The 14638-nt window shown below is 36.6% G+C and overlaps 1 pseudogene; it reads right to left on the bottom strand.

Annotated features, from left to right (window-relative positions):
* Positions 1-14638, bottom strand: part of LOC118837570 — a 133392-nt pseudogene that overhangs the window by 106552 nt on the left and 12202 nt on the right.

The raw sequence follows: 14638 nt of genomic DNA on the forward strand, positions 1-14638 counted from the left end.
ATCAAGCACAAGACTACCATGGTGGTATACTTCCATGTATTGCTGACCTCTTCATTTTTTACAAGTATCAAATCACTTTAAAAATTATTGCTTTGTAATACGGTTTGAGATATGGCACTGCTAGGCCCCCTTTTTTCTACTTTTTTTTCCCTTATTTCCCTTAAGATTCTTTAATTTTTGTTTCTCCAGGTTAATTTTATTATTTTTCTGGCTTTATTATGTAATTCTTTGATAGGTACAGCACTGAATAAGTAAATTAATTTAGGTAGTATTGCCATTTCATTTTTATTATAATGGCATTGCTTACTCATGAGCAATTAATATTTCTCCAATTGTTTAGGTTTGGATTTGTGTAGAGTGTTTTGTAGAATATTAATGTAGTTCTTGTGCATGTCTCTACAAATAGATTCCCAAGTATTTTGTACCTTAGTTTTTAAATGGAATTTCATTTTCTATTTTTTCCTGTTGAATTTTCTTGGTAACACATAAAATGCTAAACATTATATGGATTTATTTCATATCCTACTACTTTTTGCTGAAATTATTATGTCATCTAATTTTAATTGGCTCTCTCTGATTCTCTAAGTAAACAATCACATCTTCTACTATAACTTGTCATTTTGTTTCCTCTTTGGCTATGATTTTTAATTCATTTGTTGCTGTCTTATTGCAATAGCTAGCATTCCTAGCACTATATCAAATAGTAAAGTTTTTTTTTAATTTATGGAATAAAATGAGCATTTCCATAACATAGTACAATAAAAAAGATGATTGTACATGAAACTGCAAATCTACTATGCACAACTTGCTATTCTTTTCAAATAAACAACAAAACTATCATATAATTCTTTTTTCCTTCCCCCCATCCTAGAGATGGCTACCATTAGATGCAAATAGGTGTGTGTGTGTGTGTGTGTATGTGTGTGTGTATTAAATTATTTTATACATACTCCTATTTATCTGTTCTTTCTCTGGATGCAGATAGTATCTTTCTTCATACATCCTTTATAGTTAATATGGGTATTTATGATAGAAAAAATAACTTATTTGCTCAAAGTCATTCTTAAAACAACATTGCTGTTACTGTATACAGTATTCTCTTGTTTCTGCTCATTTTGCTTTTCATTATTTCATGCAAGTCTTTCCATATTTTTCTAAAATCATTGAGCTCATAATTTCTTATAGTACAGTAGTATTCCATCACAATCATATGCCACAACTTGTTTAGTCATTCCACAATTGATATTGGGGGGAAAATTTTATAGACAGCTGATTAAAGTTCTCATATCTAAAGTATATAAAGAACTTTGTCAAATCTATAAGAAGATGAGTCATTCCTCAATTGATAAATGGACATAAGATATGAATGGGCCATTTTCCAATGAAGAAATCAAAATAATTTATAGTCATATAAAATGCTCTAAATCATTATTGATTAGAGAAATGTAGATTAAAACAGCTTTGAAATATTTTACACATAGATATCCTTGATTAACTACAGATCTTATTGGAAAGGCCTTTCATTTATTCCCATTACATATAATGCTCTCTCTTGCTTTGCAATAGGCTTTACCATGTTAAAGAAAAGTCTATTTACTCCTATGTTTTCTGGTGTTTTTTAACAGGAATGCACATTGTATTTTGGCAAAAGCTTTTGATTTGTCTCAATATAATCACATAATTTGTGTTGCTCTTGTTATTAATGTGGCCTGTGAAATTAATAATTTGTCTAAAAGTGAACCAACCCTGCATTCTTAGTATAAATCCCACCTGGCCATAGTGTAATCTTTGTTTTATATTGCTGGACTCTCCTTGCTAATCAAAAATTTTGAGTCAATGTCCACTAGGGATAGTAGTATATAATGTTCTTTCTCTGTTTTGACTATTCCTAGTTTAGGGATCAAAATCATATTTGTATCATAGAAGGAATTCTCTTCCTAATTTCTCAAATAGTGCATATAATGTTAGAGTTAATTGTTTGTTGAATACTTGTTAGAATGTTATTTAAATTCATCTGATCCTAGGTTCCCTCTGTCCCACCCCACCCCACCCCCCAAGCTCATTTGTGGCTTGTTCAAATCTTTTTCTGAGATTGTGTTATTTGAATTTTCTATATATTTTTCTATTAATTGAGCATTTTATATTTCAGTAAATACTCAATTCAGTAAACATGTATTAGACACCTGTTATGTGCCAGGCATTATGGTAAGTGCTGGTAGCATGAGAAAAAGAAAGACAGTGCCTTCCCCCAAGGAGCTTATAATTTAATGGGGGAAGATGACTCACAAAAAGAAGCTGGAAAGTGGGGGTAGAGGACCAATAGAGGGTATCTTTGTTCCATGGAGTTGGAACCAGACAGACCTACAGATGCAAAGTGAAGTAAGCTGGAAGTCCAATTCCTGCCCTTTATAAAGGAAAACTTGGAGAAAAGTTTAATAGTTCATCTATTTCATTTAGATTGACAGGTTTATATGGTATATAATTAGGCAGAATTGGCTATAATAATTTCTTTTATTCATTTGTTGTGAATTCTCATTTTCAATTTTTTTACTGATTTAATTTTTTTTCTAAAAAAGTAATCTTTTTAATGGATGCAACAACAGTGTTACTTGGAGCTACTGTGGCTGTGTAAGACCAACAACAAAAGCACACAGGAGGGCTGCTAGCACAGGTTCTTTGACCTGTTTTTCTAAGGAAAGCAATTTTAAAGGGTTTACAATCTTACTTTAGTTAAACATACATATATCATTCCTTTAGTTCAGGGAAAAAAGTCAGCACCCTGAACTTCTGAGCAAATACAAATAGAAATTACAAACAGAGGAAACATAAACAGATCACATAACACAAATCAACAGACAGGCTTCTAGCTGTCTGACCAAAGCTATACATACATAGTTACCAGAGAGAGAGGCACCAACATCTGTTTTTCAAAGCCGGGGGGGGGGGGGGGGGGGGCTCCTTAACACTTCTAATGAGTAAGCCCACAAGCAAAACCTCTCCTCTGGCAATTCTGAGAGCTTAGGCTACCCTCAGAGTATATTATACCCTTTTTCAGGGCCCAAGGGCTCCACTCCTCTTGAGGTCTTCACACCTCTTGTGAACTAACTAGGATAGGGTATGGGCTTTTCTTCAAACAAAGGTAAGACTCAAACAAAGGCACTTGATTGCCTTAGTGCTGAGAAGCACTCCAAAACAAAAGACAACAAAAAGTCTCACTTTGCTTGCCATCAAAAAGTCTTAACTATTTTTTAAAAGTGTATCCTAATTTTATGTATTAATACAACTAATTTTTTGCCTTCAATTTTGTTATCCTCTCCTTTGATTCCCAGGATTTCTGTTTTGATATTTAATTGGGTTTTTAAAAATTTGTTGGTTTGGGGGCCTTTTTTTTTTCAGGTGCATACCTAAATTGTTGATCTGTTCTTTCTCTTTTTTTCTTGATGAAAATATTTTCTTGAGGAATGTCTTAGCTGTATCTCAAAATTTTTGGTAGCTTATTTCATTGTAATAATTATCTTCAATGAAATTTTATTTAATGAAATTATTGATATGACTTGTTCCCACAAATTCTTTAGGGCTAAACTATTTAGTTTCCAATTAATTTTTAATCTTTTCATCTGTGGGCCTTTATTGAATTTTTTATTGCATTGTGTTCAGGAATAGACATGTTTAAAATTTTTGTTTTCCTGCATTTTTTTAGGTTTTTAATGCCCTAATATGTGGTCAGTTTTGGTAAAGGTGCATTATATAGCTAAAAAATAAGCATATTCTTTTCTATTATCCTTCAATAATAACCAAAGTTCTATCACATCTAACTTATCTGAACTTCTATTCAAATCCTTAACTCCTTGTGGCTCCAAGAAGCTGTTGCATATGCAGCAGCCACACCCCAGTAAACTATCTGGGCAGATTAAGGGTTAAGATCAGGTTAAGGGTAACTGATGGGCCTCAAACCTGTCAATGAGGCAAAAGGGTATCTATTCCAAGCATGTGAAGACTTTCCAGGTAAACTAGTCTGATGTGAGATTTTGTTCCAGCAGGCCATGAAGGCAGCAGAAGTAAATGCTTCGGAGTGCTTAGAGCTTGGTCAGACATGAAGATACCAAGGTCATTCACTGCATCCAGAGCTGTTACCACTCACCTTGACTTTTGTCTTGCCACTGGGCTTCAATAGCTCTAGAAGAGAGAGTGAGGCTGATGACTTTGCTCAACTCTGCCTCATTTAAATCCAATGTACACACAAGTCAAACAGTATCACTCATGATGTTAGTTTGGGTTCCTTTGAGCATGAAGGACAAACAAAAACAATAATTTTTGGTTAGACTTATCTACCTCTGAAAGGTGTTCATTGAGGTCCTCCTCTATTATAGTTTTACTTTCTATTTCTCTCTATAACTCATTTATCTTTTTAAGTATTTGGATTCTATGCCATCCAGTGTATACATGCTTAGTATTGTTATTAATTCACTATCTATGACACCTTTCAGCATAACATAGTTTCTTTTTCTCTTTTAATTGACAATATTTTATTATTGCCTTGTCTGAAATCATGATTTCTATCATGGCCTTTTCATTTCAGCTGAAGTGTAAGATTTTGCTTTTTATTTTCACTTGGTGAATCTTTATGCTTCAAGCATGTTTCTTGAAAAATTGTTGAGTTCTGCTTTCTAATCTTGTCTGCAACCCTCTTCCATTTTATTCCACATTCATAGTTACTACATTGTATATCTTCTTCCATCCTATTCTCTTATTTTTTCCCCCTTTGCTTCCCAACTCCTAAAAAGTAAAAGTGGGTGGTACCAAAAAGGAATGTATTCAACACCAGTGATCTATCCTAGAAGCAATCTACTTCCATTCCTCTTCTTTCTCAGTTTTGCCAAGTAAGTTATTCTTAGTTCAAAGCAAAGAATTTGACTTAGACATTCTTGGTATCTTTTGCCTTTGGGAATGTTATATTCCAAACTCTCCACTTCTTTATATTGGTGACTACTAAATCTTGTGTGACTGTGTGATACCTGAATTCTTATTTTCTGGATGCCTGCAGAATTTTGTCTTTGACCTGGAAGCTTTGGATTTTGTCTCTGGTATTGTTGAGGTTTAACAGTGCTCAGGACCCCAAAATACTGACATGCTGGGTCCTGCCCAAATGAATTCAACCCAAACCTTCTTTCAGCCAAAGAGAAAAACAAAGTTTATTAAAGATTCACCATATTGGGTAGACTTTTAAGGAGCCTGAACTAATACTTGTATTGACAAGCAGGCTGGATGGACTCTAACCTAGATTGAATCTGAGCACCTTCATGGAGGCAAGATGGATCTTACATACATAAAGACTATGGGAGGGACCTAGGGGTGGTTCTGGAGTAATCAGAGGAGGGGTTTAGGGAGGGTCTTGAGGAGGAGTCCAAGGAGAATCTTGATGGGACTGGGGTTACTAGGTCAGACTCCAGGAATGGGATTATGGGTAGGAAATAGCTGAAGGCTACCTGGAGATAATAGACAAGGGAGGGCTAGGCTAGTTTAAGGGTAACAGATTTGGGCATAGATATTTTGATAGGATCAGTGATGGGAAGTAGCCAGACAATGGAGGCCTAGGCTAGGTTAAGAGTGACAGAGATTTGGGCCTAGGGTTAATGGAAGGCTTATGGCCTCAGGCAAATCCCAGATCAAGTGGGAAGATTCGAGGAAAGTTCAGGAGGGTTCCCAGAGCCTATACCACAGCAGTATTACTGAAAATTTTCATCTTGGGGGTTTCTTTCAATAAGAGACTGGTGAATTCTATTTTTCATTTTGTTCTCTGTTTCCTATAGAGCTGAGCAGTTTTCTTTCAAGATTTTTTGGAATTTGATATGCCTTTTTTGATCATGGCTTTTAAGTAATCCAAGAGTTCTTAAATCATCTCTCCTTGATCAGTTTTCCAGGTTAGTTGTTTTTTATATGAGATATCTTATGTTTTATTCTATTTTTTTCAATCCTTTGACTTTGATTTAATATTTATTCTTCTCATGCTGCTATTTACTAATGTTTTATCTATTCTAATTTTCAAGGAGTCTTGTTTGGATAAAGTTTTATATCTCTTTGCTAAGTTCTTCATTTGCTTTCCAAGTCTTTCTACCATAGGGCTCATTTATTTTTCAATTCTTTCCTCTATAAAATAATTTTTAACTATTCTTTTTTAATTTTTAGTTCATTTCTTCTGGAAATTCCGGTAGAACTTGTATCCATGCTCTATTGCTTTTTTTTTTTTAAGTTTTTGCTTTATTATTCAAAAACAGGCCCCAAGACATGAAATAACTTTAGAAAGAATATTATTAGGTCATTTGGCAAAGGAGAGAGTCAAACGAACATGAGGCTCCTTCCTGAGGTTACATTATATAGAGTTTAGACAAGGGCATAAGGACATTTCCCTGATTAATGCTACATAGGAAATAAAGAAGTTTGAAATGTATATCAGCAAGTAAGTACAAATATTCAAAATTTGAGAACCCAGACTCAAAACAAGACCTGAATGAAATCTAAGCTTTTCTTGCATACGTTCCATTTCCTCTCCAGCCATCTATCTTCCCTAGAGCTTCTCTGAGGTGAGTTTGACATCTACTGTAAGCTTTGGGTTAGACAATTTTCTAGCCAAATAAAGCTAAGTCCAAACAATACTAGTAAATAAAAATTAATATTTTTTCCAACACCTTGTATTTGTTTTAGAGTATTTTTTTTTCTTCTTCTGGGTTTGTCTTGAGCATCTCTGCCAATATAATACTGTATCTCACTGCATTATCATTGCCACTGCATAATCGTCACACCCCAGGGGGTTTTTTTCAGTCCAAAATTGGTTTATAACCTTTCATTGAGTAATTGTTGCATGGTATAATTCTGTTCCTCACACCTTTTAAAATGTGAACAAAGCAGCTACGTATTCACCAGTGGCATGTGGATACATATTTATCTTTTGTGCATTGTGAGCCACAAGCCTAGAATTAGTGCATATGCATTGTCAGCATATTTCCGAAAGCCCACTTGCTTGATCTGGTGATTTGTTTAGAGTTCTGCAGTACTAACGGTAGGTGCAAGGGGAGTGTGCAGGCAGGCAAAGCCGCCATGAGTAAGTCACTTGATATGATAAGCCTTGCATCTTCCCAATTTTGACATATATTCATGAGTACTCCACGCATCCTAGTCTTGTACCAAAGATGGTTTAGTAATAAATGGGTTTTTAAGTATCACTGGCACAATTTAAAAAAAAAAAACTTTACATAATGATCATACCCCACTTTTTTGCAAAAAAAAAATGGCAAAAAATTTGAGGCAATTCTGTGGTGAAATACAGTAATTCTTTATCATATTATTATTATTACTATTATTGTTATCTCATCCTTTCAGCCTTACTCACCAGATTGGGACTTTGTATTAAGGCCAGGCTCTGTGCACTTCTAGGAAATGTTTGGGTCTTGTTTGGTCCTATTTTGTGTTCTCTTGGTTCCCGCTGCTGCTTTTTCAGTTTCAAGTGCTGTATTCTTCAAGGATCTCAGGGTGAGTTCAGACAGAAAACACGCAAGCTTTCATTGTGTCCAAAGCTTTTTGATTCAGGATGAAGTTTGATTACTGCCCTCCTGATATAAGCTTTTTAAGTCCATAGAACTGTGGAATTACAACTAGTCAGAGCACTCTATAGGTTCCTAGCAACAGAAATGCAGGCTCTGCTTGGTCTGATTACTCAACTATAAGACACCCAGTTGAGGGCTGAGGTCCAGGAACCCCAAGACTGGAGTTCCCAGATAGGGTCATTGAGGGCGAGTGCCCCTCAAGGACCCAAGTACTGGAGAGGGTCAGGGCCATCTGGAATGAATTCATGGACCCAAGCATTCTTCAAGGCAAGGTGGCAAAGATTTATTATGCTTTACGGAGGGCAAGAGTTCTTAGGGAAACTGCACCCTTACAGGGGTACAGGAAAAGTTTTTATAGGAGATTTTGGAAAGAAACGTGTCAATTAGGTGTTTTGTGGTAGGATTAGGGAGTGGTTAAGGGGTGGTCAGTTCTTAAAGGAACATGCACTTTTTGTATCTGCTGTGCAGGTATCTTACCCAGAGTTCACTAGGGAATAGCCCAAGGTGGGGCTATAAGGAGGAGTGATTTTGACCATGAAACCTCACTAAGTCAACTAAAGGTCAGCGCTGACTGGAAATATCCAGGCTGCTTCCATCAAATGTCTTGTTAGACAAGATAAATGTAAGGGAGTATACATATGTCTATGTCTAGGATACATATCAGTAAGGTCAATAAGTAGTAAATATCATTATGGCCCAGTGCACAGGCAATTAGCATGTACACAGGGAGTCTGAACTAATAAATCCTATAAGTACAGCTGTCCACTGTATCAGGAGGAGAGATAAGTGTTTTGCTAGGGCATACTGTCCTGTTTTGCTAGAGAGAACCTGCTAGGGATAGTGTTTTGAGGCTAGGGAGAGATGTGATTTTGGAACTGAGGTCCAGGCACAGGCACCCAAGCAGAGGCTAAGAAGAAATGTGATGTTAGAATTAGGGTCCAAGCACAAGCACCCAAGCACCCCATCACCACCAGGCTGAGTTCTAGGTCAGAACTAAATAGCTATTGCCTACTTGTTTCTGCTCTTTGCAGGAACACTGTCAGATCCCTGATAATTCCTTACTCTAGTCTGCCACCCCTAGGACCAGGTACAATCCCACAGTCTGCACTGCATCTGTGACCAAATTATCAAGTATAGGTAACAGATATCCAGTAGGAACCTATTCCTTCTCACCACACAGCATCAAGCCCCACTATGTTAGATCCTGGACCTCTTCTTGCTATAGTCTACAACTATAGGCCCCAGTTCAGTTCCCATGCTCAGAAATTCAGTACACACCTGACTAGATCCTGTTCCCAGTGTCCACAGGGCTCTGCCAACATAAGATGAAAAAAAAAAAGAATCGCTACAATTTTTCCTTGGATTTCCCTACTAAGAGTTGTTCTTGTACTTCTTCTAGGTGTGTGTGGAATAGTTATGAGGAATAGAGAAGGAACTTTCTGCTAAATTTTACAAGATTAAAATTAATAGGAGAAATATAAAATTTTTCCACTCAGGTTCAAAAAAATCAATTTCATGAGTACACATTTGGCTAGATAGCAGAAGCTCTAGAGTTTCAGTGGGTTACTAGCTTAATACAAGTTAATATTAAATTATGAAAGCTAAAAAATTAATTCAATCATGCATTTCATTAAAGCACTGTCCAGGAATAAGTCCTGCTGTCCTCTACCATGCCTGGGCTACATTAGGAATGTGATGTTCAGGGCCTCAACTTTTAGGAAGGATATTGATAACCTGGAAAATAACCATAGGAGAGCAATTAAGATGCTGATGGACCTAGAGATAGTGTAGAATGAGGATCAGTTGGTGGTACAAAGTATGTTTAACCTGGAAGAATTTAGACTTACAAGGAAAATGATAGTGATCTTTCAGAATCGGAAGGTCTGCAAGATGGAAGAAGATTCTGTTTGGTCCACTTAAACCCAGAAAGCAACATGAAAAACAATGGGGAGAAGTTGCAGAGAGCTAGCTGTACGCTTGATGAAAGAAAAAACTTAACCATTATAACTTTGTGAAAGTAGAATAGGTTGCCTCAAGAAGTAGCCTACTAGAAGGCTTAAAAGCATTGGGTACATGACCACTTGTTGATTATGTTGTAGAGTGACCTCTTGTTTAACTATTGGGTTGGATTGTAGGTCGTTTAGGACCCCTCACAATCCAAGATATACAAAATCTGAATGTGGATGTGGATACAACCAAGAACTTCTTGGGTCAAAATTCTTTATGTCCCTGGGTCCAGGACTTTTGAAGGGAGCAAATACAAAGGGAATGGGACCTTTATGAAAGGTCCACTGCATAATTCCTATTGCTTGTGAGAACCCTAAAATCTGAAATATTTTTAGAAAGAAATTTTCTAGGTAATTTGGTAGAGACGAGCAAATGGGAAAGAAGGTATGGCTTCCACTCATACAGACTCTAGATAGAGTCTGAATCAGATAGGATTTATACAAACACAAACTGTGAACATGACATTAAGCAATTTTTCCAAGAGAGCAACTTGTAAGCAAGGTGGATTTAGATAGATATGACTAAATATAAATACTCATTAAAATTTAGGCAAAGCCAAACACAAGCATGGGGGACCCAAAACAAGAATGTCTTGGGTAGATCCAGGACCTGAGGAATCCAAATTTCCTTGTAGTCATCTCTGGCATTCCTGGAGAATTACTGACATTCTGGGTTCAAAAAAATCTCTAATCATATAAAATTGGATTTAAATAGCATAATAATGTTTTCCAAACAATATAATAAATGATAAATAATAATCCTTCCACTATATAACCCACTCCTCTTGGCACTAAATTTACTTTAAGTATTCCAGGAAGCTCACTAAAATTGTTCTCCTCCCAAAATCATGCAGCCAGTCTCAATAGCAATGACAGCTTCATTAAGGCAGCCAGATTTGGCTTGAGGATTACTAAAAATATGCCTATGCAGTGGTGATTTCCCTAACTTGATGAGTCTCCACCTGATGCAAACTATTACACTAGGTTCCTGCCCAGATGAATCTCTGCAGAACTGAGAGAGAGACAGAAAAACAGACAAGACCCTGGAAGCTACACAACAGACAGATGCTAAAACGTTCACAAAATTCCTCCTTGCCATGGATATCCTTATTTAAATAAAATGACATTAGAAAGGAAAAGCTTCATTTTTTCCAGTATTTCAGTCTGCCTCATTATTTCAGGATTCAACAAAGTGCCTGGCACAGAACTGCCAAGGTGCTTTAAAAGATAACCACTGCTGCAGTAACGCCAAAAGTCTCAGTTGCCTCTAACCACTTTTAATTTCAGACTTTTCCCTCTTCTTCACTCTGTGCTTGATGCTACTCTACTAACTTGGATTTATATCCCTCTAGTCTTCTCATAGTCTGATGTTGTTGGTTTCCAAGAATAGCTCAGTTCATAGGAAAATATACCTAATGACTAAAATAAAGTAAATGAATGGAACAGTAAAAACAAACTGAACATTATAATTAAAATAACCAATCTTGACCCCAGATAAGAGAAAATCTACTTCTTGGTTTCCTCAGAGAGGCTGGGGAGGGAAAGGAAGACTATGGATGAAGAATGTAGTATACAGTATCAGACATAGTAGCTGTATGGGCTGTTCTTACTCATCTTTATTTTAAGAGAAAGAATATGGGATTGGAGGAGGGGGGATCCTATAAATATTAATGACTATGGTGTTAAATACAAAGGGCATCAATAAAATTTATATTCAAAAAAAGAAAGAAAAAAATAGGATTGTTTAGGTCACCAATTCCAACTCATCCCTGACTTATATTGACATATAATATTCAGCCCTCTGCCCAGTACAGAATATTGTCCATGTAAGAAAGTCTCACACCATTGGAATTATTCTTTACTTATGATTCTGCAGCCCCAAGCTGGGATCAGGCTAATGGAACCTCCCTATCTTCCACTCCTTTGTAGAGACTATATCCCAATAGTTGCCTTGCCATACAGAAAAAGAAAAACAAGTTTAAAAAAAGCTTTAGTAGTAACTTCTAGATGAGAAAAGCACCTTTTCACATTTGGCCTTCACAAGCAGTACTGGATATGTCTTTATTAGATTAAAAGAATAGAAAAAAGAGCCATTACCTCAACATTTTTATTCCCGTGACATTTTCTTTTTCTGTAGATTTAAAGAAGGTGCGACCGATGGCAATCACAATCAAATTATACCTGAGGGAAAAAAAGGAGAAAAAAAATTGCAGCATGTCCTTATGTAAAATGGAATTTGGACCATAATTTGTTCAAAATCATTCCACTTTGAATTATTGTCTTGAGAACAATTGTTAATTCCAATGTTCTGATTCTATTTTTTCAGGGTAAAAAATGGTTTGTCTTTTTTTTTTCTGAGGTAAAATTTTAATATAAGGCTGTAACAGCTGCATTCCCTACGCTTAATGAATAAGTATGTGTTTTCTTGGGCACTGAGGGAACAAAATCTCTACTTATGTATTCATATCACTAGTTCTTTTATCTCCTAACCTCCTATCCTCCCTTCCCTACCCAGTGGAGACTTATTAGGACAGACAGTATCACAAATTCCAAGTATATCCAAACCCTATTTATCACCCACTTCTCTATGTTTATGTGTACCTTATCTTCACAGGAAACTAGCTAGAGAAAGTCATTGCTTTTATTCTGACACCTTGAATATGAAATGCATAAGAGATAACCAGAGACGATTATTTCTCTCCAACTTCAGATTTCTAAAATAAAGCAACTTTGTTATAAGAGAAGGCTTGCTATATGGGAGAGAGATGTATTCATAAATGAAAATGTAAAAACAAAACATAGCAATACATTTTTTTTTAAAAATAGAATAAAGTAAACTTTACTTTTCATTTCCAGAGCTTCTTTTTACTCTTAATTCAATATGCCAGACACTATGCTAAGAGTATAAAGACAAAAACAAAACAGACTTTGAACCATTATTTCACTAATGGAAAGAAAAGGACCTGTATAACCAATGCATGACCCCTTTCCCACTAAATACAAGTTCCACAATGAACACATAGAACACTTAGCCAAAATTCTATTTATCCATGAAGATCAAGAGCAAAATAGAAGTTAGCCACACAATACAAAACAAAAGAGTTCTCCCACTGGGAATGAGGTGACTCAGCTCCACTGAGAGAGAAGACAGAGAGAGAGAGACAGAGACAGACACAGACAGAGACAGACACAGAGAGAGAGAGACAGAGAGAGGGAGTCTTAGATCTTACCCAAGAGGAAGAGGAAGGTCCCTGAAGACTCCAGTGTAGTGGTGGATAGAGAAATAATGGAGACTTCCAGCTCCTCAATTGTTGGTTTCTCCCCAGAGTCTTTTCCTTCAGCAAACTTTCATCTTTCATCTCTCTTGAAGCTGGAAGCCAGAAGTGCACAAAGCACCTGTAGAGGACAAAGAGACTGAAGAGACTTGAAGTGGCCCCAAGAAAACTGAAGAGCTTATCTCTCTCCCACTTCTACCAACTCTACCCCCTCTCCTTACACAGGTGAAGGGCATTGATACCAATGAGGAAAGTCCCATACCAATGTGCTTTGAGACTCAAGTTAAACAAAAATAAAATTAGATTTTCAGTAACTTTCTTGATTACGTTATCATCACCCAACTACGACTTGCAAGTGTCTCAGTCCACAGAAAACAGGAAAATAAATTCTGTTTTAATCCCAGGGAATTGGGGTGGGGAGGTGGGGGCAGGGAGGGGAGCAGCAGAACCCTCAGCCTGGTTAGTTACCTCAGCCTTATAGGTGATGAAGGCCCAGGTGCTGCAGGCTCCTGTTCAGCATGGCAGTTCTATAAGTCACTTAACACTTGGGAGAAATACCAATTTCTTTATTTACATGCAATAGAAGTTAATTTTATGAACATGGCAAAATGGAATGGATCACATTGAGAGTTTTTCGTGACCAAAAAAAAAAAAGGAACAAAATCAGTAAACATTAGGAAGAGCAGTAAAAACTAAACACCATTCCCTGCAGACCCAGTCCTTCAAAAACTAGTCAATGGGCATTTCCTAAATTTAGGAGTCCCTAGACACATTTCAGATGCCCAGATTCTTTCACTCCAGACAGAAGCAAGAAGCATCCCAAATGTCATACTTGGCAAATGGAGGTTTGTTGCATACAACTACCTCTGATCCTGCTTTCTTCTTACTGCCCCACATAGCTGTTCATATAATGGGCTGTGGAGTTTAGTGTTTTAGTCAAATTGTTTAGTGTTTCTTCCTTAAGGCCCCTCTCTATGAAGAGGCAGAGAGAGACAGAGACAGAGACAGAGACAGACAGACAGACAGACAAAGAGAGGACTTCAATATAGGCTACTGCTTAAGTCTAGTGCTACTTTCCAGAGGTTCCCCTTTGCCCTTCCCTCCATAATGTAGTCAACTTGTTTATAACAAATACTCAGAAAGCAACGAAAATCAGCTCATCATTTCCTAACGACAAAACCCAATATGAAAGTATATGCAGCAAATAAACAAGATTTAAGAGTAAGTGGTGCCCGTTCAGTAGACATTGACAAAGCAGGAAAAGACAGAAAATGCGGTTAAGATAAATCCACCTGGTCCTAGAACTGCAGCAAATCCTGTCCAGGCAAGTCCCTCCCTAAACAAGTCAGTGAACTAGAAAAGGCTCCAACTGCTCATGATTACATTCACTTTGGGTAGCAAGAGCATCTTTCTTCATAGGTCCTTTGTAGTTGATTTGACTATTTATGATATTCAGAATAACTTGGTCATTCACAGTTGTTCTTTGAACAATATTGCTGTTATACTATTGGTTCTGCTCATTTCACTCTTCATTATTTCATGTAAGTCTTTCCATGTTTTTTTCTAAAATCAACCAGACGATCATTTCTTATAGTACAGTAGTATTCCATCACAACCATATACCACAACTTATTTAGTTATTCCTCAATTGATGGGCATCCTCTCAATTTCTAGTTCTTTGCTACCACAAAGAAAGTTGCTATAAATATTTTAGAATATATAGGTTCTTTTCCTTTCTCCCTGATCACCTTGGGAA

Source organism: Trichosurus vulpecula, chromosome 1 (genome assembly GCF_011100635.1).
Source record: "Trichosurus vulpecula isolate mTriVul1 chromosome 1, mTriVul1.pri, whole genome shotgun sequence".
NCBI lineage: Eukaryota > Metazoa > Chordata > Mammalia > Diprotodontia > Phalangeridae > Trichosurus > Trichosurus vulpecula.